The 27917-nt window shown below is 45.6% G+C and overlaps 1 protein-coding gene across 3 annotated transcripts in view; it reads right to left on the bottom strand.

Annotated features, from left to right (window-relative positions):
• Positions 1–25732, bottom strand: part of LOC144495561 (melanocortin receptor 5-like) — a 121660-nt gene extending 95928 nt beyond the window's left edge. For 2 of the 3 annotated variants that reach the window (XM_078215671.1, XM_078215670.1), the window contains exon 1: positions 25582–25732. The gene's annotated coding sequence lies outside the window, so the exon portion shown is untranslated. Of the gene's footprint in view, positions 1–15506; positions 15579–25581 lie in introns of those variants that run through there. The other variant, XM_078215672.1, reaches the window with a different exon arrangement.
• Positions 25733–27917: the final 2185 nt, after the last annotated feature.

Raw genomic sequence — 27917 nt, 5'->3', positions numbered from 1 at the left:
TTATGTTGCAGCTGTATAAGGTGCTGGTGAGGCCACACCTGGAGTACTGTGTACAGTTTTGGTCTCCTTACTTGAGATAGGATATACTGGCATTGGAGGGGGTGCAGAGGAGATTCATTAGGTTGATTCCAGAGTTGAGAGGGTTGGCTTTTGAGGAGAAACTGAGTAGACTAGGAGTATACTTATTGGAATTCAGAAGGATGAGGGGGGATCTTATAGAAACATATAAAATTATGAAGGGAATAGATAAGATAGAAGCAGGGAGGTTGTTTCCACTGGGGGCATGTGAAACTAGAACTAGGGGACATGGCCTCAAAATAAGGGGGAGCAGATTTAGAACTGAGTTGAGGAAGAATTTCTTCCCACAAAGGGTTGTGAGTCTGTGGAATTCCCTGCCCAGTGAAGCAGTTGAGGCTACCTCATTGAATGTTTTTAAGGCAATGAAAGATAGATTTTTGAACAGCAAAGGAATGAAGGGTTATGGTGAGCGGGCGGGTAAGTGGAGCTGAGTCCACGAAAAGATCAGCCATGATCTTATTGAATGGCGGGGCAGGCTCGAGGGACCAAATGGTCAACTCCTGATCCTAGTTCTTATGGTCAGAGCAGGAGCCATACCAAGCTGTGATACATCTGGAAAGGATGCTTTCTATGTACATTTGTAAAAGTTGATGAGAGTTGTAGCAGACATGCTGAATTTCCTTAGCCTCCTGAGAAAGTAGCGCCATTGGTGGGCTTTCTTAACTATAGGGTCAGCATGGAGGGACCAGGATGGGTTGTTGGTGATCTGGACACCTCGAAACCTGGAGCTCTCGACCATTTCTACTTTGTCCCCATTGATGTAGACAGGGACATGTCCTCCACTGCGCTTCCTGAAGTCGATGACTATCTCCTTCATTTTGTTGACATTGAGGAAGAGATTATTGTTGCCGCACCAGTTCACCAGATTCCCTATCCCTTTCCGATACTCCATCTCATCATCGTTTGAGATCCAACCCACTACGGTGGTGTCATCAGCAAACTTGAAAATGAAGTTGGAGGGGAATTTGGCCACACATTCATTGTTCCACTGGAGCAAGCAGAGAGGGAGTGATTGGAGGCAGGAGTGCTGGTGAGAGATTGATTGAATTATTTATTTATTTAATTAGTCAGTTAGTGTGGGTTTTTTTGGCCTTTACTTTTGTAGTAGTATTTTTCTTAAGTTTAAAGTGAAAACCGGAAGTGGGCTGCTAAGGAGTCTGGGAAGGGTTTCTTAAGCGCGCAAAGTATAAAAGGTAGGCTGCAGTATACAGCAGGCAGCGTCGGGAGTGTGTGGGAAGCAGAGTGTGAGCTATAAGGGCTTTGGCTCACAGGGCTTAGGGGGACAGGGCGAGCAGGGGTGAGTTTAATTCATTTTTGCTGTTTCTACCTGGTACTAGCAAGGTATCTAGAGGGGATGGGTGTGCAGGCAGTGCTATGTTCCTCTTGCACTATGTTTGAGGTGAGGGACGACGACAGTGTCCCTGCTGATTACATCTGTGGGAAGTGCACCCATCTGCAGCTCCTCCAAAACCGTGTTAGGGAACTGGAGCTGGAGTTGGATGAACTTAGGATCATTAGGGACGCAGAGGTGGCCATAGGCAGAAGCTTTAGGGATACAGTTACTCCGAGGAATGAAAACAGATGGGTGACGGTGAGAGGGGCTGGGAGGAAGCAGTCCGTGCAGGGATCCCCTGTGGTCCTTCCCCTTAGTAACAAGTATTCCGCTTTGGATACGGTTGAGGGGGACGACATACCAGTGGTGAGCCGCAGTGAGAGTATCTCCAGCACTGTGTCCGTCTCTGTGGCTCGGGAGGGTAAGGGGCAGAGCGGGAGGGCAATAGTTATTGGGGACTCGTTAGTGAGAGGGATAGATAGGAGGTTCTGTGGCAGCAAAAGAGACTGGAGGATGGTATGTTGCCTACCGGATGCCAAGGTCCGTGACGTCTCAGACAGTGTTTTCCGGATTCTTAAGGGGGAGGGGAAACAGTCACAAGTCGTGGTACACATTGGTACCAACGACATAGGTAAGAGAAGGGACGGGGATTTAAAACAGGAATTTCAGGAGCTGGGCTGGAAGCTGAGAGCCAAGACAAAACATATGGTCATCTCTGGTACGTTGCTGGTGCCACGTGATAGCGAGTTGAGGAACAGGGAGAGAGTGCAGTTAAACATGTGGTTGCAGGGATGGTGTAGGAGGGAGGGTTTCAGATGCGTGGATAATTGGAACACATTCTGGGGAAGGTGGGACCTGTACAAACAGGACGGGGTGCACCTGAACCAGAGGGGCACCAATATCCTGGGAGGGAAATTTGATACGGCTCTTCAGGGGGGTTTAAACTAATTTGTCAGGGGAGTGGGAAAAGGAGTTGTAGTCCAGAAGTCAGTGAGGGTGGTGAGGTATTGGGGAAGGTATCAGGGTCAAGGGTGGGTACCGGTAGACAGGAAGGTGGGTTGAAGTGTGTCTACTTCAATGCAAGGAGCACCCGGAACAAGGTAGATGAACTTGGGGCGTGGATTGGTACTTGGGACTACGATGTTGTGGCCATTACGGAGACGTGGGTAGAACAAGGACAGGAATGGTTGTTGGATGTTCCGGGGTATAGATGTTTCAGTAAGTGTAGGGAAGCTGGCAAAAGAGATGGAGGAGTAGCATTGTTAATCAAGGATAGTTTAACAGCTGCGGAAAGGCACTTCGAGGGGGATCTGCACACTGAGGTAATATGGGCTGAGGTTAGAAATAGGAAAGGAGCGGTCACGTTGTTAGGAGTTTACTATAGGCCCCCAAATAGTAATAGAGATGTGGAGGAAGAAATTGCTAAGCAGATTATGGATATGTGTGGGGGTCACAGGGTAGTTGTCATGGGGGACTTTAACTTTCCAAATATTGATTGGAACCTTTGTAGGTCAAATAGTTCAGATGGGGCAGTTTTTGTGCAGTATGTGCAGGAGGGTTTCCTGACACAATATGTGGATAGGCCAACAAGAGGTGAGGCCACATTGGATTTGGTACTGGGAAATGAACCGGGCCAATTGTTAGATTTGGTTGTGGGAGAGCACTTTGGAGATAGTGACCACAATTCGGTGTCTTTTGTTATTGCAATGGAGAGGGGTAGGGCCGTACGGCAGGGCAAGGTTTACAATTGGGGGAGAGGTAATTATGATGCGATTAGGCAAGAATGAGGGGGCATAAGTTGGGAACAGAAACTGTCAGGGAAAGGCACTAATGAAAAGTGGAACTTCTTCAAGGAACAAATACTGGGTGTCCTTGATAGGTATGTCCCTGTCAGGCAGGGAGGAAATGGCCGAGTGAGGGAACCATGGTTCACAAAAGAGGTGGAATGTCTTGTGAAAAGGAAGAGGGAAGCTTATGTAGGGATGAGGAAACAAGGTTCAGATGGCTCGATTGAGGGTCATGATGTGGAGATGCCGGCGTTGGACTGGGGTAAACACAGTAAGAAGTTTAACAACACCAGGTTAAAGTCCAACAGGTTTATTTGGTAGCAAAAGCCACACTTTTGCTACCAAATAAACCTGTTGGACTTTAACCTGGTGTTGTTCAACTTCTTACTCGATTGAGGGTTACAGGTTAGCAAGGAATGAGCTGAAAAAGGGGCTTAGGAGAGCTTGGAGGGGACATGAGAAGTCCTTGGTGGGTCGGATCAAGGAAAACCCCAAGGCTTTTTACTCTTAGAACATAGAACAGTACAGCCCAGAACAGGCCCTTCGGCCCACGATGTTGTGCCAAGCTTTGTCTGAAACCCAGATCAAGCTATTTCCTCCCTATCATCCCGAAGTACTCCATGTGCCTATCCAATAGCTTCTTAAATGTTCCTAAAGTTTCTGACTCCACTATCCCTGCAGGCAGTCCATTCCACACCCCAACCACTCTCTGAGTAAAGAACCTACCTCGGACATCTTCCTATATCTCCCACCATGAACTCTATAGTTATGCCCCCTAGTTACCGCTCCATTCACCCGAGGAAATAGTCTTTGAACGTTCACTCTATCTATCCCCCTCATCATCTTATAAACCTCTATCAAGTCTCCTCTCAACCTCCTCCGCTCCAAAGAGAAAAGCCCAAGTTCCCTCAACCTTTCCTCATAAGACCTACCCTCCAAACCAGGCAGCATCCTGGTAAATCTCCTTTGCACTCTTTCCAGTGTCTCCTCATCCTTCTTGTAGTGAGGTGACCAGAACTGCACACAATATTCCAAATGTGGTCTTACCAAGGTCCTGTACAGTTGCAGCATAATCCCATGGCTCTTAAACTCAAACCCCCTGTTAATGAACGCCAACACACTATAGGCCTTCTTCACGGCTCTATCCAATTGAGTGGCAACCTTCAGAGATCTATGGATATGAACCCCAAGATCTCTCTGTTCCTCCACATTCTTCAGAACCCTACCTTTGACCCTGTAATCCACATTTAAATTTGTCCTACCAAAATGAATCACCTCGCATTTGTCAGTGTTAAACTCCATTTGCCATTTTTCAGCCCAGCTCTGCATCCTATCTATATCTCTTTGCAGCCTACAACAGCCCTCCACCTCATCCACTACTCCACCAATCTTGGTGTCATCAGCAAATTTACTGATCCACCCTTCAGCCCCCTCCTCCAAGTCATTTATAAAAATTACAAAGAGCAGAGGACCAAGCACTGATCCCTGTGGCACTCCGCTGGTAACCGGTTTCCAGTCCGAAAATTTTCCATCCACCACCACCCTCTGTTTTCTGTTAGATAGCCAGTTACCTGTCCAATCGGCCAAACTTCCCTCTATCCCACACATCTTTCTTCATAAGCCGACCGTGGGGGACTTTATCAAACGCCTTACTAAAATCCATGTATATGACATCAACTGCACTACCTTCATCTACACACTTAGTTACCTCCTCAAAAAATTCTATCCAATTTGTGAGGCAAGACTTGCCCTTCACAAATCCGTGCTGACTATCCCGGATTAAGCTGCATCTTTCTAAATGGTCGTAAATCCTATCCCTAAGGACCTTTTCCATCAACTTACCGACCACCGAAGTAAGACTAACCGGCCTATAATTACCAGGGTCATTTCTATTCCCTTTCTTAAACAGAGGAACCACATTCGCCACTCTCCAGTCCTCTGGCACCACCCCCGTGGACAGTGAGGACGCAAAGATCAATGCCAAAGGCTCTGCTATCTCATCCCTTGCCTCCCAAAGAATCCTAGGATATATTTCATCAGGCCCAGGGGACTTATCAACTTTCAGTTTATTCAAAATTGCTAGTACATCTTCCCTCCGAACATCTACTTCCTCCAGCCTATCAGCCTGTGACACCATCTCTTCCTCAAAAACATGGCCCCTCTCCTTGGTGAACACCGAAGAAAAGTATTCATTCATCACCTCTCCTATCTCTTCTGACTCCATGCACAAATTCCCACTACTGTCCTTGACTGGCCCTAGCCTCACCCTGGTCATTCTTTTATTCCTCACATAAGAGTAAAAAGACTTGGGGTTTTCCTTGATCCGACCCGCCAAGGACTTCTCATGCCCCCTCCTAGCTCTCCTAAGCCCCTTTTTCAGCTCATTTCTTGCTAACTTGTAACCCTTCATCGAGCCAACTGAACCTTGTTTTCTCAACCTAACATACGCTTCCTTCTTCCTCTTGACAAGACATTCCACCTCTTTTGTGAACCATGGTTCCCTCACTCGGCCATTTCCTCTCTGCCTGACAGGGACATACCTATCAAGGACACGCAGTATTTGTTCCTTGAAAAAGTTCCACTTATCATTAGTGCCTTTGCCTGACAATTTTTGTTCCCATCCTATGCTTCCTAATTCCCGCCTGATTGCATCATAATTACCTCTCCCCCAATTGTAAACTATGCCCTGCCGTATGGCCCTCTCCCTCTCCATTGCAATAACAAAAGACACCGAATTGTGGTCACTATCTCCAAACTGCTCTCCCACAACCAAATCCAACACTTGGCCCGGCTCATTTCCCATTACCATCTTATGTGAGGAATAAAAGAATGACCAGGGTGAGGTTAGGGCTGGTCAAGGACAGTAGTGGGAACTTGTGTATGGAGTCAGTAGAGATAGGCGAGGTGATGAATGAATACTTTTCTTCGGTGTTCACCAAGGAGAGGGGCCATGTTTTAGAGGAAGAGAAAGTGTTACAGGCTAATAGGCTGGAGGAAATAGATGTTCGGAGGATGTCCTGGCAGTTTTGAATAAACTGAACGTCGATAAGTCCCCTGGGCCTGATGAAATGTATCCTAGGATTCTTTGGGAGGCAAGGGATGAGATTGCAGAGCCTTTGGCTTTGATCTTTGGGTCCTCACTGTCCACGGGGATGGTGCCAGAGGACTGGAGAATGGCGAATGTTGTTCCTCTGTTTAAGAAAGGGAATAGAAATGACCCTGGTAATTATAGACCGGTTAGTCTTACTTCGGTGGTTGGTAAATTGATGGAAAAGGTCCTTAGGGATGGGATTTACGACCATTTAGAAAGATGCAGCTTAATCCGGGATAGTCAGCACGGATTCGTGAAGGGCAAGTCGTGCCTCACAAATTTGATTGCATTTTTTGAGGAGGTAACTAAGTGTGTTGATGATGGTAGGGCAGTTGATGTCATATAAATGGATTTTAGTAAGGCGTTTGATAAGTTCCCCCATGGTCGGCTTATGTTGAAAGTGAGGAGGTGTGGGATAGAGGGAAAGTTGGCCGATTGGATAGGTAACTGGCTATCTGATCGAAGACAGAGGGTGGTGGTCGATGGAAAATTTTCGGATTGGAGGCAGGTTGCTAGCGGAGTGCCACAGGGATCAGTGCTTGGTCCTCTGCTCTTTGTGATTTTTATTAATGACTTAGAGGAGGGGGCTGAAGGGTGGATCAGTAAATTTGCTGATGACACCAAGATTGGTGGAGTATTGGATGAGGTGGAGGGCTGTTGTAGGCTGCAAAGAGACATAGATAGGACGCAAAGCTGGGCTGAAAAATGGCAAATGGAGTTTAACCCTGATAAATGTGAGGTGATTCATTTTGGTAGGACAAATTTAAATGTGGATTACAGGGTCAAAGGTAGGGTTCTGAAGAATGTGGAGGAACAGAGAGATTTTGGGGTCCATACCCACAGACCTCTAAAGGTTGCCACTCAAGTGGATAGAGCAGTGAAGAAGGCCTATAGTGTGTTAGCTTTTATTAACAGGGGGTTGGAGTTTAAGAGCCGTGGGGTTATGCTGCAACTGTACAGGACCTTGGTGAGACCACATTTGGAATATTGTGTGCAGTTCTGGTCACCTCACTATAAGAAGGATGTGGAAGCGCTGGAAAGAGTGCAGAGGAGATTTACCAGGATGCTGCCTGGTTTGGAGGGTAGGTCTTATGAGGAAAGGTTGAGGGAGCTAGGGCTGTTCTCTCTGGAGCGGAGGAGGCTGAGGGGAGACTTAATAGAGGTTTATAAAATGATGAAGGGGATAGATAGAGTGAACGTTCAAAGACTATTTCCCAGGTGGATGCAGCTATTACAAGGGGGCATAACTATAGAGTTCATGGTGGGAGATATAGGAAGGATATCAGAGGTAGGTTCTTTACGCAGAGAGTGGTTGGGGTGTGGAATGGACTGCCTGCAGTGATAGTGGAGTCAGACACTTTAGGAACATTTAAGCGGTTATTGGATAGGCACATGGAGCACACCAGGATGATAGGGAGTGGGATAGCTTGATCTTGGTTTCAGATAAAGCTCGGCACAACATCGTGGGCCGAAAGACCTGTTCTGTGCTGTACTGTTCTATGTTATGTTCTATGTGTATAAGGAGTATAGTAGGGGGCTGAGAACACAGCCTTGTGGGGCACTGGTGTTGAGGATGATCGTGGAGGAGGTGTCAACAAAGACCCAAGGACAATACAGCACAGGAACAGGCCCTCCGGCCCTCCAAGCCCGCGGCACTCCCTGGTCCAAACTAGATCATTCTTTTGTATCCCCCCATTCCCACTCTTGCCTATCCTTACTGACTGCGGTCATGTGGGAGAAATGGATTTTGTTTCATGGGGCACTGGTACCAACACTGGGGAAAGAAGAAGCTGTACCACTGGGATGGACTTAATGGAACCGTGTTGGGATCAGTGTCCTGGCAAATCGTATAACTGCGGCTTTGAACTAGAGAGTTGCAGGGGGAAGGGTTCAGGTGAGGGGCGATTGAGAGATAAAGAGAAAGGACAAGGCAATGGTGCAGGGTAACGATAAGGCTGATGATAGCCGGGCAGATGTGCAATCATTTTGATATACGTTCTTAATTGTTGTTCTTGTCCTTGCTAATCCTTCCCATCTGGCGCTTCCAGCGTCACTAACCGACCAAGTCTAAGGTCTGGTAGAGGTCAATACGGAGCAAAGAATTGACAAGAAAATGACTGACACCAACTTGAGCGAAGGGGTCAGGCTGACGAAGGAATCGACAGAAAGTGCACAATGTGCTTGATGCTTTTTGCAACCTCGGAACAGGTTTCCTGGTGCAACGATTCTGTGTAAATTACTCCTGTCAGCTTGCGGTTTCTGCAAATAGTGATTGTGACGGATACTGCCCATACTTGTAATGGCCTCTGCTCCCTTAAATACTGTCCAATCTGCCGCCTTCCATTTCAGTCTTCAGCGTAGTTGGTATTTTCAAGCTTATTTTGACAATTCCTTTCATTTCCTTCTGAGAACACATCAACGCCTTGATCACAATAACTCCCACACACAATAAAAAGCAAAGTGTAAGTTTTCTTTCCTCTCATGTTTAAAGCTTCATTCTGACAATCTAATAACACTGCACTTTAGTCAGAGCGCAGCATGACTCAATATTCCTTTTGTGTAAATAATGTGCTTGCCCAATTATTGACAATCTTCAACAGATACAATTAGTATTTCTGTGCTGAACTAGATTCTGCAGAAGCCAATTATCTCGGCCTCAGGAGAACATCGCTGCAGGAGTTTCTCAGAGAATTCTGCCACAACTCTCACTTGTTTTCTATATTCTTCAAACATACAGGAATTGATCATCATGGGAGAAGGGAACAAGGGAGAATGTTTATGGGGAACGCGTGTCCCAGGATTTCCTGCGGTCCTGTCAAATTCTATGGCATTATCATAGAATCATAGAATCCTACAGTGCAGGAGGCGGCCATTTGGCCTATCGAGTCTGCACCGACCACAATCTCACCCTGGCCCTAATCCCATAATCCCACATATCTACCCCGCTAATCCCCCCCTGACACTAGGGTCAATTTAGCACGGCCAATCAACCTAACCCGCACATCTTTGGACTGTGGGAGGGAACCGGAGCACCCGGAGGAAACCCACGCAGACACGGGGAGAATGTGCAAACTCCACACAGACAGTGACCTGAGGTTGGAATTGAACCCGGGTCCCTGGCGTTGTGAGGCAGCAGTGCTAACCACTGCGCCACCATGCTGCCCCTTTGAATTCAATTTTTAAAAATCTGGAATTAAGAATCTACCGATGACCGTGAAAACATGGTTGATTGTCGGAAAAACCCATCTGGTTCACTAATGTCCTTTAGGGAAGGAAATCTGCCATTCTTACCTGGTCCGGCCTACATGTGACTCCAGAGCCACAGCAATGTGGTTGACTCTCAACTGTCCTCGGGCAACTAGGGATGGGCAATAAATGCTGGCCCAGCCAGCGACACCCGTGTCCCACGAACGAATAAAAAAAATCTTCTGTGCTTTCTTTTGAAGGACTTGACATCTTTCCTAAAGTGACCAGAATTGTTTAAAAAGCTGAGGCCTAACCAATAATGCATAAAGATTTAACTAGCATGTTCAGTTGATTTGAATTATTGGTTGTCAATTAAACTTGATAAAATGCTCAGTTTTGTGAGAGCGGGGTCCTAGAATAAATAGTCACCATAAAACTACTAGCAGCTTACGGCAAGCAAACAGTGGCAAGCTTCTCGAATGCTGTGCCAATGCTATGCTTTATATTGTATCACAAAGATATTGACACAGATGACAAAGGTTTAAACACCACTGTTTAATATTTAACTTTCCATTGCTTAATATTTAACTTCTTGATAAAACCATTAGCCTCATTTTCCACATCCCGGGCTCTGCTTTCTCATAGTTCAATTGATCTGCCATGTTTCAACACTTCAGCCAGCTCACCAACCTTCTACCTGGCAATGGAACACGTCTGGAGTACAAATTTACATTGCGGGATTGACACTTCACAGCTAATTGCCTTGGTCAGATATCACACTGCTCCTGTTTTAGTCTCTCCAGCTGATCCTGCATTATGCCACTGGCTTTCAGAGAGATGAATATTTATGTTTAAATTTATTGAATCCATTAAAATTAGCCCCTTTGTGGACGCAAACCTCGTGACATCACTGGCGAGGGGGTGAGGAAAATCGGGAAACTCTATGGGCGCAGTCATACCGGCCGTTCACACCACACCTCTGCTGCAGCCAGGTTGGGGAATTTGGCAGCCAGCCAAATCTCCATTCACTGCAGCGGGATGGGAAAATCCCACCGGCATGAACAATGGTATGCTTGGTATGGTTCCTGCTCTGCCCAAGACCGCAAGGAACTTCAAAAGGTCGTGAATGTAGCCCAATCCATCACGCAAACCACACAAACCCATCCATTGACTCTGTCTACACTTCCTGCTGCCTCAGCAAAGCAGCCAGCATAATTAAGAACCCCACGCACCCCGGACATTCTCTCTTCCGTCGGGAAAATGATACAAAAGTCTGAGGTCACGTACCAACCGCCTCAAGAACAGCTTCTTCCCTGCTGCTGTCAGACTTTTGAATGGACTTACCTTGCATTAAGTTGATCTTTCTCTACACCCTAGCTATGACTGTAACACTACATTCTGCACTCTCTCCTTTCCTTCTCTATGAACGGTATGTTTTGTCTGTACAGCGTGCAAGAAACAATACTTTTCATTGTATGTCAATACATGTGACAATAATAAATCGAATCAAATCAAATCAATGATAAGATTCTGGCCGATCTCTCCGGCAAGAATTGGGTTTCCTGAGTGTCTCCAGATTTTCTGTCCTTGCCGGTAATCCCTCTGAGGCTAGGTTACTTCCAGACAAGTCAAACTGTCATGGAAGAGGGCTAATAGTTTTGATAAGATTATAAAGAATGTATGGCCTAGAAAACAGGCCCTTCAGCCCAACTAGTCCATGTTGATGTTTATGCTCCACTTGAACCTCCTGCCATCTTTCCATCTCTGAATCTACCTTTGTAAGTCGGATAAAAATGATTGTAAAGAGAAGCCAATGTGATGCAAAGCCTCTTCTACTCATTAAAATATAGGAGGATGGAGATTACAGAATAAATTTTATTTTCTCTGCCTATAATGAAGAAATGACTTGCATTAATGCAGCACCTTTCATGACCTGAGGATGCTCCAAGATGCTTTGCAGTCAATGCAACACCTGAGAAAAGTAGTCAACATGAACGGACTGTAGCTAAACTAGAACCACACTCTCTTTCTCACAGACATAGCACAGCCATCTTATCCAAGCCACCTCCAAGTGAGATATATGAGCCATTCTGCCGAGTAACCACAACAATTTGCATTTACATTGTTTTTTTAATTCATTCACAGGATGTGGGCGTCGCTGACCGGGCCAGCATTTATTGACCATACCTAATTGAACTGAGTGGCTCACTTGGCCATTTCAGAGGAATTTAAGAGTCAACCATATTGCTGTGGAGTCACATGTAGGCCAGACCAGGTAAGGACGGCAGATTTCCTTCCCTAAAGGACATTAGTGAACCAGATGGGTTTTTGCAACAATTGGCGATGGTTTCATGGTCATCAGTAGATTCTCAATTCCAGATTTTTATTGAATTCAAATTTCACCATTGGCTATGGTGGGATTTGAACCCGGGTCCCCAGAGTATTACCCTGGGTCTCTGGATGACTAGTCCGGTGACAAAACCACTACGCCACTGCCTCGTTAATGTTGCTTAATTTCCCAAAATGCTTTGCAGGAAGGTTAGCAAATATTTTGGACCAGGTGACCAAAGGACTGGTCAAAGAAGTAGATTTTAATGATAAAGGGAGGCAGAGAGAGGTTTAGAGAGGGAATTGACAAACTTGGGGAGCCAGGGCAATGGATGGCAAGGCCACCTATGGTGGAGCAGTTGGCATTGAAGATGTTCAAGAGGTCAAAATTTGAGCAATGCGGCAATCTGACAGGATTATGGGACTGGAGGGATTACAGAGATGGGAAGGGGTGAGAGAGCTGCAAAGAGAATTCTAAAACGGTGGTGTTCTTGGACTGGGACCCAATGTAGGGCAAACACAGGGGTGCTGAATGAATGGGGCTCGGTGCAAGTTAGGAAAGAGGCAGCAGAGTTTTAGCTGACTGAGGGCGGAAGGCAGGATGCTGGTAAAGGGAGGATTGGAAAAGTATCAGCTGGCAGTGACGTAGAGGAGATCTTTTCTGGTGGTCACAGCTAGTTGGAGGATTTGTGATTTCCTCACAATTGGAATAATAGTTGACGATGCTTTGTGTGGCTGCAGTGACCAGGGACCATCAGAACCTGGCCTTAACATGAGCAGGACGGGCCAAGTGGGAAATTGCCAGGGGTTTCTTGACCACTGGAGACAATGGGTGCAGAAGCCTGAAAAGGCCCAAAAAGGCGAGTGCTTTGTCTTTAATTTCCTTGTTGGAGTGTGAGTATTGAGGCCTCTTCTTTATCTCTCGGATCTCTGCTGTGAAGCCCTGCTCCAACTCCCCCATCACTATCCCCACCCTTCCCCCCCAATGATTGTTCCTGAAAGCGAACAACTACAAGACAATTCTTGTTACTGATCTTGCCCCTCCGTTTCATTCGTGGAACATGGGTGTCGCTGGCTGGCCAGCATTTATTCCCATCCCTAGTTGTCGGAGGGCAATTGAGAGTCAACCACATTGCTGTGGCTCTGGAGTCACATGTAGGCCAGACCAGGTAAGGACGGCAGATTTCCTTCCTGAAAGGACATCAGTGAACCGGATGAATCAGTAGATTCTTAATTGCAGATTTTTTTATTGAATTCACATTCCACCATCTGCTGTGGTGGGATTCGAACCCAGGTCCCCAAAACATCAGCTGAATTTTTGGGAGGAAACCGGAGCACCCGGAAGAAACCCACGCAGATGCGTGGAGTCATGTAAACTCCACACAGACAGTGACCCAAGCCAGGAATTGAACATGGGTCTCTGGCGCTGTGAGGCAACAGTGCTAACCATTCTGCTGTTGTTGGTGCAGGCTCAATGGGTCAAATGGCCTTCTTCTGCACTGCAGGGATTCTATGAAAGGATTTTTTACACAATGGACAGGACAGTCTACATGGAATTTAGCAAGGTCTTTGACAAGGTACCGCATGGTAGGTCGTTGCGTAAGGTTAAATCTCACGGGATCCAGGGTGAGGTAGCTAAGTGGATACAAAATTGGCTTCTTGACAGAAGCCAGAGGGTGGTTGTAGAGGGTTTATTTTCAAACTGGAGGCCTGTGACCAGCGGTGTGCCTCTGGGATTGGTGCTGGGTCCATTGTTATTTGTCATTTATATTAATGATTTGGGTGAGAATATAGGAGGCATGGTTAGTAAGTTTGCAGATGACACCAAGATTGGTGGCATAGTGGACAATGAAGAAAGTTATCTCCGATTGCAACGGGATCTTGATCAATTGGGCCAGTGGGCTGAGGAGTGGCAGATAGAGTTTAATTTAGACAAATACGAAGTGACTCATTTTGGTAGATTGAACCAGGCAGGACTTACTCAGTTAATGGTTGGGCGTTGGGGAGAGTTACAGAACAAAGAGATCTTGGGGTACAGGTTCATAGCTCCTTGAAAGTGGAGTCACAGGTGGACAGAGTGGTGAAGAAGGCATTCAGCATGCTTGGTTTTTTGGTCAGAACATTGAATACAGGAGTTGGGACATCTTGTTGAAGTTGTACAAGACATTGGTAAGGCCACACTTGGAATACTGTGTACAGTTCTGGCCACCCTATTATAGAAAGGATATTATTAAACTAGAAAGATTGCAGAAAAGATTTACTAGGATGCTATCGGAACTTGATGGTTTGAGTTATAAGGAGAGGCTGGATAGAGTGGGACTTTTTTCTCTGGAGTGTAGGAGGCTGAGGGGTGATCATAGAATCATAGAAACCCTACAGTACAGAAAGAGGCCATTCGGCCCATCGAGTCTGCACCGACCACAATCCCACCCAGGCCCTACCCCCATATCCCTACATATTTACCCACTAATTCCTCTAACCTCCGCATCTCAGGATACCAAGGGGCAATTATTAGCATGGCCAATCAACTTAACCCGCACATCTTTGGACATCTTATAGAAATCTATAAAATAATGAGGGGCATAGACAAGATAGATAGTCAATATCTTTTCCCAAAGGTAGGGGAGTCTAAAACTAGAGGGCATAGGTTTAAGGTGAGAGGGAAGAGATACAAAAGTGTCCAGAGGTTAAAATGTTTTCACACAGAGGGCGGTGAGTATCTGGAACAAGCTGCCAGAGGTAGTAGTAGAGGCGGGTATAATTTTGTCTTTTAAAAAACGTTTTGACAGTTATATGGGTAAGATGGGTATAGAGGGATATGGGCCAAACGCGGGCAATTGGAACTGGCTTAGGGGATTAAAAAAAAAGGGTGCCATGGACAAGTTGGGCCTAAGGGCCTGTTTCCATGCTGTAAAACTCTATGACTTTATGATTTTCCAGCCCTTTCTGCCAGCGTGATCTCCCAGTCCCACTGAAGGTAATTCCGCTGCACCGTGAATCCCAGTGGCAGGATGGGCGAGCCATACAAAACCTAGGGTGATCCAGAAAACTCCACCAACAGCCAATGGCAAGCCAGCTCTGTCACAGGAAGTGAAGAGAGGGAGGATCATGGCCAATGAGTGGTTTGGGTTTAGAATGCGCTGCCTGATAGGTTAGTAGCTTTTTTAATTGGATAAACACTGGCTGGAGATAAAATTGTGGAGATATGTGGAGAGAGAGGGAGAACGGGACAATTCAGAACGTTCTTCAAAAAGAGCAGGCACAGATTCTACGGGCTGAATGGCCTTGCACTGTGCTGTACTGTGCTGTTCTTGGCTTCTTATTACACTCCTTTAAGTACCACAGGAGGGTCTCTGATTAACATACTCTTTGTATTTGAACTTTAAACCCATGCATGTGCCGATAATCTCTTTTTCCCACGGATACTGAAGGGCTGGATTTCCTGGGAAAAAAAAATGCCTCAATCGAATCCAGATGTCTGGGGAACGTACAGGGAATATATCTGGAAAAGTTGGTGGTTTCGTATAAAAGTGGATTGGCTGTTGTCTCGATTTCAGCAGCTTGTTAAAAGGGGTTAGATAAAAACCCAGCGCTAAAGAATGACAGACGCCAGAGTGTGGCAACTAGGAGATTTTCACAGTAACTTAATTGCAGTGCTAATGTAAGTCTCCCTGTGACACTAATAAATAAACTTGAAACTTACGTTGTCAATACCTTCAGCTGCTTGGATCCTAAACTCTGGAAGTCCCTCCCTGAACCTCTCCACCTCTCTCCCTCTGCCGCTAAGAGGCTCTGTACAACCTTCCCACTTTAATGAAGCATTTGGATAAACTATTCTGACAGTGCCTTCTTTGGTTTGGTTTCATCCTTGGCCTGATTACAGTGCCTTGAGTATGTTGGAACATTTTCCTAAGCAAGAAGCACTATTTTAACAATGTATATTAACCCATGGTTATCAAACCCAGCAAATGAAGCTCTGGTGGGTCAGTAATAAATTCCATTCCCAATAACTGGGGCTCCGATGTTACATTGAGAGACTATTATGGGATAGCGTTGCCTCGATCATCCTCTGTTAAGAGGTCCTTTTCCTCAATGTCTGTTTTAACTTCTCCAGCTCTTTACAGCCCCTCAGTTAAAGAAACCACTTGTAAGAGTTAACCAAGGACTAAGTCCCAAAGCACTTTCAGTACTTTAAAGGGTTAATAATAACTGTATTATTTCAGTGCTTTGTGCTAGAGGTAAAACATTAGCTGCGGCTGTTTTCTATGTTGCCGTTCACTGCCAAGGGGCAACTAGATTTAGAACAAAAGAGATTGTTGAAAGCAAATTAGTTGAGCATTCTACAGAAAAATGCTGGAAAATCTCAGCAGGTCTGACAGCATCTGTCAAGAGAGAAATAGAGCCAACGTTTCGAGTCTACATGACCTTCTCAGCCTTCTGCATACTCATTTACATTCCCTTTGTCCAATTCCACTACCCCTCCCGACCCTCCCTCCCCTCATAGTATAAATCTCTGCTGACTCTCTTTCCTCTCAGCTCTGACGAAGGGTCATCCAGACTCGAAACGTTGGCTCTATTCGCTCTCCACAGATGCTGTCAGGCCTGCTGAGATTTGCCAGTTTTTCTGTTTCCCTTTCAGATTCCAGCATCCGCAGTATTCTGCGTTTATCAGAGTTAAGCATTCACCCTTGTTCTAAATCTGATTGTACGTGAGAAAATCAAACATATTACTCACTCTTTTCGAATGCCTCTAAATTCTAATCTGGAGTATGGCAAGGTAGCATTAGGGGTGGCGGGGTGGCACAGTGGATAGCACTGCTGCCTTGCAGTGCCAGGGACTTGGGTTCAATTCTGGCCTCGGGTCACCGTCTGTGTAGAGTTTGCACATTATATACGTGGGTTTCCTCCGGGTGCTCCGCTTTCCTCCCACAGTCCGAAAGACGTGCTGGTTAGGTTGATTGGCCATGCTAACTTGCCCCTCAGTGTCAGGGGGATTAGCAGGGTAAATGTGTGGGGATAGGGCCTGGGTGGGATTATTGTCGGCACAGGCTCGATGGGCCGAATGGCCTCCTTCCGCACTGTAGGGATTCTATGATTCGACGATCTTCAAGTCTGGTTCGTGAGAAACAACTCCAATGTGGTTTGAATTGGCTTCTTGTATTTTTGTTTTTAATAATATGGACTGCAATCTAAAGATGTGTGTGTATCTTAATTCATAAGAGAATTATTAAAAACTTCCAGTATATGGGACGGGGATTGAGTAAGTGCCAAGATAATAACTGGATGCATTATTGAACTCAAACCAAGTGTATGTGATTTAGAAATGAACATTGGTTTTTGTGGCTTTAAATTACTAATTTCCATCATTGCAGATCATTAGCACTGTAAAATCAGTCTAAGTATGCATTTCCACACTTGTCCTGTACAGCATTCGGTGTAAGGCAGGAAGAATGAGGGATACGTACATCTCATCATCTGCTGTTTACACTTATTCAGTTCCTCTCATGACCCTCAGTTTAGTGAACTCTCTTGAGCAAATCTTTACAATAACAACAGTGTTTCACTGTTTCAAATGTACAGGCGAATGGTGGCAACCCAAAATCTGAGAGTTTGGTGCTATAAGTCATAGATATTTGCAGCATGGGAGAAAACCATTCAGCCCATTATGCCTGTGCTAGCCAACAAATAGCCATTCAAACTTATGCCACATTCCAACTCCTGGTACGCAGCCTTTGTATCCAGGTGCCTATTGGGGGAAGTAATGACCTCGTGGTATTATCACTCGACTATTAATCCAGAAACTCAGCTAATGTTCTGGGGACCTGGGTTCGAATCCTGCCGCGGCAGACGATGGAATTTGAATTCAATAAAGAATATCCGGAATTAGGAATCAACTGATGACCACGAAACCATTGTCAATTGTCGTAAAAACCCATCTGGTTCACTAATGTCCTTTAGGGGAGGAAATCTGCCGTCCTTACCTGGTCTGGCCTACATGTGACTCCAGAGCCGCAGCAATGTGGTTGACTCTCAACCGCCCTCTGAAATGGCTTAGCAAGCCACTCAGTTCAAGGGCAACCTAATCTAATCCTACTCTGAGACCCCCTAGGGACAACCCAAAAGATAAACAAAACTGCATTAGCTTTGGTTAAAACAAATAGCCCAATATCTAGGATAAAGTAGTCTACATTCTCAGCATGTGAATTGTCTGGAGCAGACAGATAGGCACCATTTAAGCAGAGTTGAATTTTAACACATCCTTCACAAGAACCGTAAGATAAATACATTTCTTAAACGCACGGTATCTTTACACCTCCCCCTTAAAAAAAGGAACCATCAATATGAAAAGATGGCTTCATTTTTCAAAACCTCTAGTTTCACACTATTAGTACTCTATATACATGTTATTAAATCAAAGCATGCAAATATGATAGTAGTTATAGTCCAGTTCAGTCTTTTTCTCCAAACGTTAAATATTACTTCTTCTTTCATCAAAGTCACGATAAAGCATTGGCAATCTCGCTTCCTGCCACATGTATAATTTTCAAATTAAGTGACTGCAATAATAAACTTCATCGAAACAGTCTTGCATTTTTATCTTTAAATTTCTCCAGGAATGTCAATGGATTATGATCAATGCAAACAGTTGTCTCCGATGAGATGCTGGCAATATAAATGTTAAAATGTTGCAATGCCAACACCAAGCTCAAGGTCTCTTTCTCAATGGTCGAATATTTATTTTTGAAGACCATTTAGCTTTCTGGAAAAATACCCAATAGGCCTTTCTATCCTCTTATCATTTTCTTGTAACAGTCCAGTACCAAGGCTCACATTTCTCGCATCAATGGCCACCTTGAACGGTTTTGCATAATGCAGTGTTGCCAGTACAGGGACAGTGGTTAACACAGCTTTCAGGCTGTCAAATACCTTCTGACACTCAGCCATCCACTCAGGTTTTCTATGCTTTCTCAACAGGTCAGTCAGTGGAGCAACCACATTGCTATAATTTGGCACGTATTTCCTGTAAAAATCATGCAGGCCCAGGAATTGCTCAGGCCCAGGAATCGCAGTGCTTCTCTTTTTGACGAAGGTGTTGGGAACTCCCCAATAACCTTTGTTTTCACATTCCGTGGGGCCATCGGTCCATGTCCAATTGTATGGCCCAGGAACATGATTTGGGCTTTTGCAAACTCACTCTTAGCTAAGTTTACCACCAAGCCCACCTCCTGAAGTCAATTGAAGAATTCCTTTTAGATGTTCCTTCCACATCTGACTGAAAATCACCAGATTGCCGATGTACACTGCACTGTTAGTCCAGAAATGACTTTATTGGTTAGTCTTTGGAATCATAGAGTCATAGAGGTTTACAGCATGGAAACAGGCCCTTCAGCCCAACTTGTCTACGCCGTCCTTTTTTAAACCCCTAAGCTAATCCCAATTGCCTGCATTTGGCCCATATCCCTCTATACCCATCGTACCCATGGAACTGTCTAAATGTTTTTTAAAAGACAAAATTGTACCCGCCTCTACTACTACCTCTGGCAGCTTGTTCCAGACACTCATCACCCTCTGTGTGAAAAAATTGAACTTCTGGACACTTTTGTATCTCTCCCCTCTCACCTTAAATCTATGCCCTCTAGTTTTAGACTCTCCTACCTTTGGGAAAAGATATTGACTATCCACCTTGTCTATGCCCCTCATTATTTTATAGACCTCTATAAGATCACCCCTCAGCCTCCTACGCTCCAGAGAAAAAAGTCCCAGTCTATCCAGCCTCTCCTTATAACTCCAACCATCAAGTCCCTGTAGCATCCTAGTAAATCTCTTCTGCACTCTTTCTAGTTTAATAATATCCTTTCTATAATAGGGTGGCCAGAACTGTACACAGTATTCCAAGTGTGGCCTTACCAATGTCTTGTACAACTTCAACAAGACGTCCCAACTCCTGTATTCAATGTTCTGACCGATGAAACCAAGCATGCTGAATGCCTTCTTCACCACTCTGTCCACCTGTGACTCCACTTTCAAGGAGCTATGAACGTGTACCCCTAGATCTCTTTGTTCTGTAACTCTCCCCAATGCCCTACCATTAACTGAGTAAGCCCTGCCCTGGTTCAATCTACCAAAATGCATCACCTCGCATTTATGCCAACCATGCCTACTATATTCTCATCCAAATCATTAATATAAATGACAACTAACAGTGGACCCAGCACTGATGTGGCTGCTGCATTCTTCATTCCAAATGGCATGACTTTAAACTAGTACAGACCATTTGGTGTCACAAAAGTCAAATCCTCCTTCGCTCTTTTGGATAAAGGTACTTGCCAGTATCCTTTTAGTAAACCAAGCATAGCAATACAAGTCCTTTGTCCCACTTTCTCAATACAGTCTTCCAATCGAGGAATAGGATATGAATCTGACTTTGTAACTGCATTGACTTTGCTATAGTCCACTGCACAATTGTTGCGTACCATCTGGTTTTGGTAGTATCACTATGGGGGAGCTCCACTCATTGCAACTCACTTCAATTATTCAATTTTTAAGCATTATTTCAATCCCTTATTGAACCTTTAGAAGGTTAAGCCTATATGGATGTTGCTCAATTGGAACAGCATTTTCTACATATACATCATGCACAATTATTTTAGTACTTCCCAGTTTATTCCCATATATCTTCATGTGCTTATAATAACTCTTTCAGGTCTTTTTAATTCTCCTCCGTAAGATAACACAATAATTTATTCCAATTTCTGAATACTTCCTCATTATCCAATCCAATTTGAGGAATGTCAAATTCTGAATCATCTGGATTTATTTCTTCACTCTGCAATGTAACAACTAACACATCCTCATTCTGCGTTCCTTCCCTATCAAAATACTATTTGAGCAAATTCACCTGACACACTCTATGGGGGCGATCTTGCCAAAAAAAAATGCCAATTTTCAGTTACTAGTGGTGTACCGCAAGGATCTGTTTTGGGGCCACTGCTGTTTGTCATTTTTATAAATGACCTGGATGAGGGCGTAGAAGGATGGGTTAGTAAAGTTGCGGATGACACTAAAGTCGGTGGATTTGTGGACAGTGCGGAAGGTTGTTGCAGGTTACAGAGGGACATAGATAAGCTGCAGAGCTGGGCTGAGAGGTGGCAAATGGAGCTCAATGCGGAAAAGTGTGAGGTGATTCACTTTGGAAGGAGTAACAGGATTACAGAGTACTGGGCTAATGGTAAGATACTTGGTAGTGTGGATGAACAGAGAGATCTCGGTGTCCATGTGCATAGATCCCTGAAAGTTGGCACCCAGGTTGATAGGGTTGTTAAGAAGGCATACGGAGTGTTAGTTTTTATTGGTAGAGGGATTGAGTTTCGGAGCCAGGAAGTCATGTTGCAGCTGTACAAAACTCTGGTGCGGCCGCACTTGGAGTATTGTGTACAGTTCTGGTCACTGCATTATAGGAAGGATGTGGAAGCATTGGAAAGGGTGCAGAGGAGATTTACTAGGATGTTGCCTGGTATGGTGGGAAGGTCTTATGAGGAAAGGCTGAGGGACTTGAGGTTGTTTCGTTAGAGAGAAGAAGGTTAAGAGGTGACTTAATAGAGGCATACAAGATGATAAGAGCATTAAATAGGGCGGATAGTGAAAGCCTTTTTCCTCGGATGGTGATAGCTAACACGAGGGGACGTAGCTTTAAATTGAGGGGTGATAGATATCGGACAGATGTCAGAGGTAGGTTCTTTACTCAGAGAGCAGTAAGGGCGTGGAATGCCCTGCCTGCAGCAGTAGTAGACTCGCCAACATTAAGGGCATTTAAATGGTCATTGGATAAACATATGGATGATATTGGAATAGTGTAGGTTAGAGGGGCTTTAGATTGGTTTCACTAGTCGGCGCAGCTTTGAGGGCCGAAGGGCTAGTACTGCGCTGTAATGTTCTATGTTTTATGTTCTATGTTCAACTGAGCATGAAAATGGGAAAGAATCACATTGTTTTTTCAGGTGAGATAAAAATCGAATCTTACCTGACTCTGTCAAAAAAAAAGAGGCCAAACTTGTTTCTCACCAGCAGGGGGAGGAGTGGGGCCTACCTCGCAGGAAAGCCAGCAGATAGCAGCAGAGGGTGCGCATGTGCAGATCTCTGTGCTGGGTGAACAGGTCTGAGAGTTACAGCATTCCCCAGCAATAGCTGGCCCACGAGGGGCTTTGCCGCTGAATACCCCCCTTTCGTGCACGGACCGGCCAATCGCCGGTTGTAGAGCGGTAGCTGGTGACCCCCCCTCCAATCACTGTTGCAGAGCGGCAGCTGGTTCCCCTCCCACCCCCAGATCGCTGTTGCAGAGTGGCAGCTGTTCACATCTGGGTGGCCATCAAACACCTATCTACTCTAATCCCATTTTCCAGCACTTGGTCCATAGCCTTGTATGCTGTGGTGTTTCAAGTGCTTATCTAAATGCTTTTTAAATGTTCCGAGGGTTCCCGTCTCTACCACCCTTCCAGGCAGTGAGTTCCAGATTCCCACCACCCTCTGGGTGAAAATATTTTTCCTCAGATCCCCTCTAAATCTCCTGCCGCTTACCTTACTAACCCCCTGGTTAGTGACCCCTCTACTATGGGGGAAAACAACCTCAGCCCAGCCAGCCTCTCTTCATAGCTGAATGTGATGATGTGGAACATGACCACCAGTCTAGACCAGTTGGGCCGAATGGCCTATTTCTGTGCTCTGTGTAATTTGATGTAAATCACCGTTGTGCTGGAAAAGAAAACAGCGCACGGCTGCCGAGAGGGAGTGTCAATGAGGATAATGTGTTTGGATTTGTTTGAGGAACATTAATGCCAGGGTTAATCCAATTATACATCCAGATATACCGCACTGACACGCAGCACAATGTTCTAAACAAGAAGCTCTGAGGAGGGTTTGCAGCTTCCCCCTTGTGACAGAGCCCCAGATAACAGCAGCAACTTATACTTTTGAATGTTACTGAGATACCAGGGTGAAAGGGTCGGGAGGCACAGTGCAGGCACCAAGGCTGAGGGAAGAAATGTTATGAATCAACAAGTCGGAGACACCTACCTTGGGTTTTTAAAAGCAAGGCGGTTGTCAGAGGAAGGACAGAATGTGGAAGATAAGGTTTTACGTGTATCTTGGGTTCACAAAGAAAGAATGACTCCTGGCAGAGCGTGTAGGAAGGGTTCCGATTGCAACATTGTCAAGGAAAGGCACTGTATGATTACAGGATGGATACTTCTGTAGACAGGGGTCTTGGTTACATATTTCCAGCGTACACATGGCCTATCAATAATGGGGCTTCGCTGTCCCAGCACTGAAAGGGTACAAGGAAGGCAGAACGTTCAGGGGTTTGAAGTGATAGGCGGTTCTCTGAATGTAGAGAAAGAAAGCTGTGCATCTATATGGTGCCTTACACAACTTTAGGATGTCCCAAAGATCTTTACTGCCAATGAAATATTTTTTGAAATATAGCCACTGGTAGGAAAACACAGCCGGGAAATCTGCGCACCGAAAGATCCCACACACAACAAGAGATTAATGAGTGGATAACCTGTTCTTTCTGGTTTTGGTTGAGGGAAACTGAGTTAACCAGAACACCACCGAGAACATCCCTGCTCTTCCGATAAATAGTGCCATTGGACCTTCCATGTCCAGCCAAGAGGTCAGACAGACCTCAGTTTAATGTTGTGCACTGTTATAGATCATAGAATCCCTACAGGGCAGAAGGAGGCCATTCAGCCCATCGAGCCTGCACTGAATCTCCGAAGGAGCTTCTTAGCCAGGCCCACCCTCACCCTATCCGGTAACCTCACACACTTACTGTGGTTAATCCACCTAACCTGCACATTTTTAGACACCAAGGGGCAATTTAGTATGGACAATCCACTTAACCCGTGCGCCCTTCAGACTGTGGGAGGAAACCGGAGCACTCAGAGGAAACCCACGCAGACACGGGGGGAACATGCAAACTCCACACAGACAGTGACCCGAGGCTGGAATTAAACTCAGATCCCTGGCGCTGTGAGGCAGCAGTGCTAATTACTGTACCACCGTGCCACCCCTGCCACTTTCCATCCTGCTGCCAATGTTGATATTGTTAAAGTGAGAACATGGAAGTTTTTGAACATAATCGACGCTGACAGGAAACAGAGCCTGTGCATCCGCAAGGCCTGAACAAAACCCTTCTATAAATGCATTGTCACATCAGCATGAAGCTGAACATTCACAAGTGGGAGTTTCAGCTTTCCTACGCGACTGTAATAAAATATTCTGAAGCTTTCTCACCAACCCTTGGGTGGGGTGGAGCTGAACATGAAACAAGTTTATAGCTGGCTGGGAATAAGGAGGCACATGGCACGCACTCGCGGTGATCCCTACCTGTCAAACTGCTGCTAACAAAGTTCGGTTTTTTTGAGGAGGTGACAAAAATGATTGATGAGGGAAGGGCCATGGATGTCATCTGCATGGATTTTGGTAAAGCATTTGACAAGGTCCCTCATGGCAGGCTGGTGCAAAAGGTTAAATCTCACGGGATCAAAGGTGAGCCAGCTAGAGATGGGTACAGAACTGGCTTGGCCATAGAAGACAGAGGATAGCAGTGGAGGGGTCTTTTTCTGACTGGAGGTCTGTGACTAGTGGTGTTCCGCAGGGCTCTGTACTGGGACCTCTGCTGTTTTGTGATATATATAAATGATTTGGAAGAAGATGTAGCTGGTCTGATTAGTAAGTTTGCGGACGACACAAAGATTGCTGGACTTGCGGATTATGATAAGCATTGTCAGAGAATACAGCAGGATATAGATAGGCTGGAAAATTGGGCGGAGAAATGGCAGATGGAATTTAATCCAGATAAATGCGAAGTGATGTATTTTGGTGGAGCTAATGCAGGGCGGAGCTATACAATAAATGGCAGAACCATCAGGAGTATAGACACACAGAGGGATCTGGGTGTGCAAGTCCACAGATCCTTAAAGGTGGCAGCACAGGTGGAAAAGGTGGTGAAGAAGGCATATGGCATGCTTGCCTTTATTGGACGGGGCATAGAGTATAAAAGTTGGCATATGATGTTGCAGGTATATAGAATGCTAGTTAGGCCACATTTGGAATACTGCATCCAGTTCTGGTCGCCACGCTACCAGAAGGACGTGGAGGCTTTGGAGAGAGTGCAGAAAAGGTTTACCAGGATATTGCCTGGTATGGAGGGTATTAGCTATGAGGAGAGATTGAGTAAACTGGGATTGTTCTCCCTGGAAAGACGGAGGTTGAGGGACGACCTAATAGAAGTTTATAAAATTATGAAGGGCATAGATAGGGTGAACAGTTGGAAGCTTTTTCCCAGGTCAGAAATGACAAACACAAGGGGTCACAAGTTCAAGGTAAGGGGGGCAAGGTTCAATACAGATATGCGGGGAACGTATTTTACACAGAGGGTGGTGGGGGCCTGGAATGCACTACCAAGCAAGGTGGTTGAGGCAGACACGCTAGGATCATTTAAGACTTATCTAGATAGCCACATGAACAGACTGGGAATAGAGGGATACAAACGGATGGTCTAGTTAGGAACACATGATCGGTGCAGGCTTGGAGGGCCGAAGGGCCTGTTCCTGTGCTGTATTGTACTTTGTTTGTTCTTTGGTAAATAGTAACAACAGCCTAAAAGCTGTAATGTGCATAAAACAGCATAAATTCCGAGGTTACAGATGCAACTGACTCACCTCCGTCAACTCATTGACCAGAAAGTTTCTTCAATAAAAATGGATAAAATTTAGTACCTCGCCATGTGTCGATGAAGCTGTTTTGCTCCTCGTCTCTCTCCATTTGGAAAGCTTAGTCTCACATACTCAAAAGTGAAGAGCGAAGATTTGAATGTATCCCACCGATCAGTAGAAGTGAACTGAGCTTTTTAATACATGGGCTGCACTCAGAAGCCAAGAGAGACAGATGACGTTTAGTGTAATATGATGCGATTTTTTTTCATGATAAGGGGGAGGATGGTTAAACCCTTCCCCCTTCTGAGCTCAGCAGACCTTGTTTGTGATTTCATGTCCTTCCCTATATTTCACCATGGACCCATAAAACCATCAGTGGGTAATAGCATACCAAAAGCAAACAAGTCATACACCGTCGGTTCACTGATATTCCTGCCTTTCTCATCAGCCTCCGTCTTAAAAAACACTGACTGTCCCGAAATTACTTTGGAATTGTAAAAGCAAAAACTGTCGATGCTGGAACTTTTAAATAAAATTTAATATGGGTGACACAGCATTGCTACCTCTGCACCAGGGACCTGGGTCCAATTCTGGCCTTGGGTCACTGTCTGTGTGGAGTTTGCACATTCTCTCCGTGTCTGCGTGAGTTTCCTCTGCATGCTCCGGTTTCCTCCCACGGTCCAAAGATGTGCAGCTGAGGTGGATTGGCCATGCTAAATTGCCCCTTAGTGTCCCAAGATGGTTAGGTGGATTGGCTGTGTTAAATGTGTGGGGTCACGGGGATAGGGTGGGGGAGAGGGCCTGGTTAAGATACTCTGCCAGAGAGTCGGTAAAGAATTGACGGGCTAAACAGCCTCTTCTGTAGGATTTAACGTTTTCAAGTTTACCTATTATTGTCACAAGTAGGTTTACATTAACAGTGCAATGAAGTTACTGTGAAAATCCTCTTGTCGCCACACTCCGGCGCCTATTCGGGTACATTGAGGGGCAATTTAGCACGGCCAATACCTCTAACGAGCACATCTTTTGGACTGTGGGAGGAAACCAGAGCATCCGGAGGAAACCCACACAGACACGGAGAGAATGTGCAAACTCCACACAGACAGTGACCCAAGCCGAGAATTGAATCCGGGTCCCTGGCGCTGTGAGGCAGCAGTGCCAACCACTGTGCCACCGCCGCCCTGTTAACCAGATGCTGCCGCCGTGGTGTCATGGAACTTGGCAGCTTCGCGTTGGCAAATGGGACCCTGGTCTCCTGCGTGATACCAACCACTACACTAAAGAGGAAGTTGCTGTACTAACGAGGAAGTTTTATGATTCTACGATCATCCAAAGTATTTTGCTTTTGGGTTAGTGTTTAATTCACTGCCATTTCTCTTCCAGGAATGCCCACCTTGATAAAGCTCTGCTCTCTGACAGGATTTCTGCTTGTCTCTTTTACCCTGTTCACCTTCATCTCTTTCTGATTTCTTCCAGACCCATGACCACGACAACCGAGAAGGACGAGGGCGTAGGCACATGGGGACACCACCACCTGGAGGTTCCCGTCCAAGCCGCACACCGACCAGGCTTGGAAATATATCGCTGTTCCCTCATTGTCACTGGGTCAAAATCCTGGAACTCCCTCTCTAACAGCCCGATGGGTGTACCTACACCTCAGGGGCTGCACCGGTTCACGAAGGCAGCTCATCACCACCTTCTCAAGGGCGATTAAGGATGGGCAATAAATCCCGGCCTAGCCAGCGAAGCCCACATCCCATGAATGGATTTACAAGAAATTCCCTTTTGGTAGGTTGGTGCAAAAGGTTGGATCTCATGGGATAAAGGGGGAGGTGGCTAGATGGGTGGAGAACTGGTTTGGTCACAGAAGACAGAGGGTGGTAGTGGAAGGGTCTTTTTCCGGCTGGATGCCTGTGACTAGTGGTGTTCCGCAGGGCTCTGTATTGGGACCTCTGCTGTTTGTGATTTATATAAACGATCTGGAAGAAGGTGTAACTGGGGTGATCAGTAAGTTTGCGGACGACACGAAAATGGCTGGACTTGCAGATAGTGAGGAACATTGTCAGAGGCTACAGAAGGATATAGATAGGCTGGAAATTTGGGCAAAGAAATGGCAGATGGAGTTCAATCCAGATAAATGCGAAGTGATGCATTTTGGTAGAACTAACGTAGGGGGGAGCTATACGATAAATGGCAGAACCATAAAGCGTGTAGATACGCAGGGGGACCTGGGTGTGCAAGTCCACAGATCCTTGAAGTTGACGTCACAGGTGGAGAAGGTAGTGAATAAGGCATATGGCATACTTGCCTTTATAGGACGGGGCATAGAGTATAAAAGTTGGGGCCTGATGTTGCAGTTGTATAGAACGTTGGTTTGGCCGCATTTGGAATACTGTGCC

This window comes from Mustelus asterias, chromosome 7 (genome assembly GCF_964213995.1).
Source record: "Mustelus asterias chromosome 7, sMusAst1.hap1.1, whole genome shotgun sequence".
Taxonomy (NCBI): Eukaryota; Metazoa; Chordata; class Chondrichthyes; order Carcharhiniformes; family Triakidae; genus Mustelus; species Mustelus asterias.
This window is presented reverse-complemented; position numbering and strand designations above follow the sequence as displayed.